This window comes from Papaver somniferum, chromosome 3 (assembly GCF_003573695.1).
Source record: "Papaver somniferum cultivar HN1 chromosome 3, ASM357369v1, whole genome shotgun sequence".
In the NCBI taxonomy this organism is placed as follows: domain Eukaryota; kingdom Viridiplantae; phylum Streptophyta; class Magnoliopsida; order Ranunculales; family Papaveraceae; genus Papaver; species Papaver somniferum.
Window position 1 is genome coordinate 94547118 of NC_039360.1, and position 5724 is coordinate 94552841.

General features: G+C 38.9%; 1 long non-coding RNA gene across 1 annotated transcript; it reads right to left on the reverse strand.

Moving 5' to 3' along the window:
- Window positions 1-2371: 2371 nt before the first annotated feature.
- Window positions 2372-3855, reverse strand: LOC113361493. The gene is made up of 2 exons (XR_003365146.1): window positions 3679-3855; window positions 2372-3071 (listed from the first exon to the last, which is right to left on the reverse strand). It is a non-coding gene; the product is annotated as an uncharacterized LOC113361493 (long non-coding RNA).
- Between the last annotated feature and the right edge of the window lie 1869 nt (window positions 3856-5724).

Below are 5724 nucleotides of genomic sequence, written 5' to 3' on the forward strand. Positions count from 1 at the left end.
GTCATGATTTGCGTTGATGGTGTAGCTCCTGATTCAGATGTGGATGAATGAAGAATTTCGTCATAATTTGTCATCAGAAAAATTCAGAAGTTAGGTCTTCATTGAAATTGTTGTAGAATCTTCGTCTGATGTTGGATTTTCTCGGTCTACCCATGTATCCTAATGCCCAGGAAATTTCCAAACTTTAACAAAGAAGCTTTTTGAGTTTCGAGCATGTTTAGGATCCGAAATCAACGAAACAGTAAACTTCCAGGAGACCTTCGGAAAATTTTCAGATTGTATGTTATAGCGGACCAGAAAATTTTCACTTCCAACGGGTCGGGTTACGACCCGCTTGGCAAGCTCCGACTCCCTGATACGCCACTCTGAGAAACTAGACTTTTACACCACTCGAGAAACTAGACTTTTAAAAAATTGTCGGACCAATTCAATTTTACCAAGCAAATGTTCATCGATAAACTGCTTCCTGAGAAGGCGAACTTTATTTTCATTCCAAGGGTCATCGAATTCGTCAAACTTCTGTACAGTTTTGGATATCATTACTAACCAATCAAATGATATGAATCACTTTGTGCAAGTGACGATCATCTCCAAGCGAACACCAAGGTTCAGAGACTGGGATTCTGCTGAACAGAAACCTTGTTTAAGCAACATGTACATGTCATAATTGTCAGGGTAGTTCTGGATACCAGCCACCACCGGCCAGTGCCAATGGTCTTCCGGGTAGCCACCGATGTGGTGGGGTGCCCCAGTGGGCCTGACATCACACACCGTATCAGACGGGTGAGGAATGGCCAGTGCCAATGTCGGGGTAGTTCTGGATACCAGCCACCATCGTCCAGTGCCAATGATCTTCCGGGTAGCCACTCGTAGGTGGGGTGCCCCAGTGGGCCTGACAACACACACCGTATCAGACGGGTGAGGGATGTCCAGTGCCAATTGTAGCCTACTAGATGGTATTAACTTCCCTACAGTAACCATCTCTCGTGAGATGATATGAATTGCCTTTAATCGACAACAACCATCTCCTCTCAGATGATGGAGTTACCACGTATGATAAAAACCATTGCCTAACTCACAGGCCGAGACAGATGATATGAATTACCTCGGGCGGTAATAATCATCTCTTGTCTCACAAGTTGTCCAATTATCAGATGGTATGATTTATCTCGGATGGTAGTAATCATCTCTCAACAGGTAGTATGAACAACCAATGCCGCAACTACCTCTAACAAACATTACAAAATCTGTCAGGGTTGCAATCATCTCTGAATAGATGATATGAACTTCCAAGTAGCAACCAATACTTTCAGATGATATGAACAACCTTATAGTGTTGTGCTGAACCGCAAAGCGGCTGCCTACGTACCCTATCCGTTGCTCGAAGGGATCAAGCACGACCGTAGTTCGTCACATTTGTTTAGATGATACGAACTACCCCTTTAGATAACAATCATCTCTTACAAAATGGATAGTATGAATTGCATAGCAAAAACTATCCCTAAATCATCCCACTGCAGTACCATAATTACCACTTGTTAGGGTTTCCGGTGACAATACTCATAGGAGATAATAATCCATCACACAAACTCCAAACCAGAACTTGACCCATGCACCTCTGATAATATATTTGAAGTTAATTCCACTAAGGTCCAGGGAGTATTCATTTAATTTACGTAATGATAAATAGATTGCAAGACTGGTAAATTTAAAGAAAAAGTCGCGTGGATTATCCCAAATGCTAACATTTCTACCAACCTGTTCATCTAAGCATCTACGAATCAATATTTCTTTCCATGGAACACTAGTTTAATGGCGAGGTAAGATATGGAACATAAAGATGCTCAATAACAAAAATGGACTACTCCAACAGTTAATATACATCGTTCATTTAACAAAGAACTAAACAAAAACAAACGTTTAAACAAGTGCTCCTTAAAGCGTTTTCACAAACAAGTTCATTCACTCACTGATAGTTCATTCTGACAATAACCCACACTCTTAGAATCCAACCACTATGAACAAAGAAGTGAGTTCAAGCCCGAATAAATTGAGCATTGCCAAAAAAGCTTAGCCACGGTGAGTAATATAATTTATAGAAATCAGATTTATCGTTCAATTCGGCATTCACGACGTCCTATATTCATGAATTTTTTTATAGACTTCATGAAAATTAGAGTGAAAGCATATATCATGGCAACATAAACTAGGATGGCCTTAATACGGTCCTTGCAGGGCCTAGCTAATAAAATATATTCTATATTTCAGATTTCATAGCGTACATTAGTAAGGGTTTATCTTTTTACCCACTCATACAAGTAAGACTAAATATTTCATAAAGAAAGTAAATATCAAAAGCAAGAGTAAAATTGAAGTGCTTAAGCAAATCGAACTCTAACCTCATTGCAATGTGATAACAGTAAATTCATTAATAAGACTAGATAATAAGGTACACCAATACCACTATCCAGCTTAGCAAATGTGACTAAATTCACCTGAAATGTATCCCTCACTTTACAACTAAAATGTATGATCATATATAGAAATCTCAGCTTGATGACAACCACCTAATGAGTTAAGGTATGATGAACATGACTACACAGGATTACAAGGAGCGCAAAACAATAGTGCTTAGAAAGGGCATAATTCACAATTTATAATTCAAAATGTAGCGCCTAATATCAATTCGGAAACATTATTCCCAGGGATACATTCCATTACAAGACACCCAAATCTAGTTCAGACTCATAATGATTCGAGAACACAGAAGTATAGCTCCAAGAAAGCATATAACCTACTTCAGAAATTCCATTTCGGACCAGGTGTGTTCAAAAATTCCTACAAGATTCGTTACTCGATGAAATAAGTGACTGATATCTCGTTGGAAACTAGAGAAGTATACCTACAACTTCTTAGAAGACTCCAAGGGCAGACTCAGAGTCTAAGTGCTCCAACAACAACCCATTGAAATAGTAACATGAACCATTTTTCAGGAATTTCAGTTCTGATTCTCCCATACTTTGGGGTACCTAAAATGATCAAAACTTCATGAAACTTTTACAGTGGGTTACCTACACATATATAAACATCATATTAAAATTCCAGATTCATCCGATAGACGGATATTGAGAAAACACAACGGAAAATTTGGCTGTCCAGGATTTTAACTCAGCACATTTCAGTCTCAGTTTATCAAGTTTTCAAGTAGTAAACGTGACCCGATCTTCCTGAAATTTTTACCGTACTTCCACCATACAACGAAGTACCACATATAAAAATTTCAGCATGATCCAACCACTGGATCTCAAGATATCGTTAAAAGAAAAACAGACAATTTGGGAATTATTATTTTGATGTAACCATGATATTCAAACACGAATTATCCATGAAAAATACTGAAATTCTACAATCAAAATATATATATATTAGAGTAATTCATCATGCATATAAAAAAAACCCATTCCACCAATTGCAACAAAATATGAGCTTGGGTAAAAACCCTCAATTTTCAATCAACCCTAATTCACAATTAGCTCCATTGGGTTGTTAACCACAATATTGAAAGAAGATATTAACAACCCCTATCATGAAATTGATGGAAATCAATCACTATACACAAAATTTTATCAACAACAACTAAAACAAATAAGAATATGATTGATTCAAACAAATCCCTACCTCACATGCATTTCCATCTTGTTTTCTGATAAAATTTAATCCAATTCTCTTCACATATGTTGTCCAATGTTTCGGCCACGTCTCCTTGCTTGTTTCTTCATTTTCTTTGAATTTTGGATATGTTGTAGAAGACATTCATACGAAGAGAATAGTATATGACCCATCCCTATATTCTTCACAAATTGCTCCCAGCTCGTCGGTTTGTACAGGACAGTGTAAAATCATTTCAGAGAAACTTGCTGTAAAACACTCATGTTGTGTCTTTAGACCATTCGCTTGTGTCTTTGAACGGTTGGTGAAGGATTTTAATGTCATTGATTCGTTTGAGATCATGACCCCTTGATTTATACATGAGCATGGTGCTTGCAGTGCCATCTTGCTTCTGTCAGTCGTAGAAACATCACTTCTGAAACCCTGGTCACGGGACCATAGCTGAGGTTGCTCTCGAGAGGGGATGATGTAATGACCATGGTTTCATGTCCCGGTGATAGCATTACTTTTATGATGAATGATTAGCACCGGAGAGCCCGACACCAGGATTGTGAAATTGATCGTCATGATCAGTGGACCGTCAGTCCTCAGTATTTTGTTGAATATCTCTCTTTCGTTTTCCCTTCTTCTGGCAGGACCTAGATAGAGGATCCGGGTTAAAAAATTGATGTAAAGACCCAGGTGGTCTAAGTTGGAGGTACTTTGATGAAGGAGTTAGCGAAAATACCTGGTAGACACCGATCGACTGTGAAAATTATGAATCCCGTCTAAGAATTGCTGCTTGCATGTTGTATGCTCAGGAAGCTGTAGGAACCTCATACGACGTCGGAATCTGATGTTTGACCCCAACTTTTGAAGCTAAGAGACTGAGTTGTCACATGAGAAAGGAATCACTCAATTCGGAGTTGTAGAGGTCAGCTAACGAAGCGTGCACATTTGTGATTTGTAATCCCGTACAGATTTTTCATATTTCATAAACCTGACTGTAAAGGTCATATCTTTCAGCTCGTATGTCCGATCAATGCACCCTTTTGGTATGTTGTATAAGAGACATAGACGAACATCTTTCATTGAGTAAGAATTGTCCCATTCCTCACCCATTGGTACGTTTTTGCAAACCCATGGCCTGAAGTGTGTTGTATCTCATTTGTAGAGGTGATGAGAACATCTTGTAGAAGACTTTGGATTATCTCCACCAGTCGTGCCAGCTTTGGGAAGACTTTCATGTGAGCATGTTATCAGGTCTACACATCTTGATATGAATCATTGGTTCTTAGAGGAGTCTGCTTCATGTGTAACACTTTAGAGAATGATTAGTTGATGAAGCCCTGAGGATGTTGCTCCTGAGACCGTTGTTGGTGGTGATACCATGATTACGCTCCAGAGATCATTGTCGATGCTGAGATCATGGATGGTGTTCCTATAAAGATTATTGTTGATGTTGATACCATGGTTGAAGTTCCTCCAAATACCGAAAAGGCTAGAACCATGATTATAAATATAATCTTTGCTACTTCATCCAGTGAGCCTTTTACATTCACGAACTAGTTGATGAATTGAGCGTCCGTAAGATGAAGGTGTACTGAGAGTTCAACCTGAATGCTCCTGAAAGCATAACTTTACCACGAACTGGATTTGTCAGTGAGTCGACATTGTTGCGGTAGATGGCATCAAGAGTTTTCATACTGGATGTGATTGGTGAAGAGAGAAAGTTCCTCCATCATGCAGGGGCTTGTGATGTAGCGAAAACCCGTTGATGAAGTTTCACGGAATCACCTCAGGTTTCCCAGTGTATATTGAAGGAGTTAGTGCCATCCATGATGTTGCATATGCTTCAGAAGTCTTATCATGGGATAATGAAGACTTATCGTTTAGTTACACTTTGATCGTGCTAGTGTTGAATCAATGTGTCATCGTCGAGATATTTGTGTTGAAGTTGTACTCTTTGATTGTGAGTACAATTTGATGGATTTTTTAGATGCTTGAGCGTTGAAGCGTATATTCCTTAAGCATCGAATGTCTTAGGGGTTTGATCGTCTCGGCCCTGGAATATCT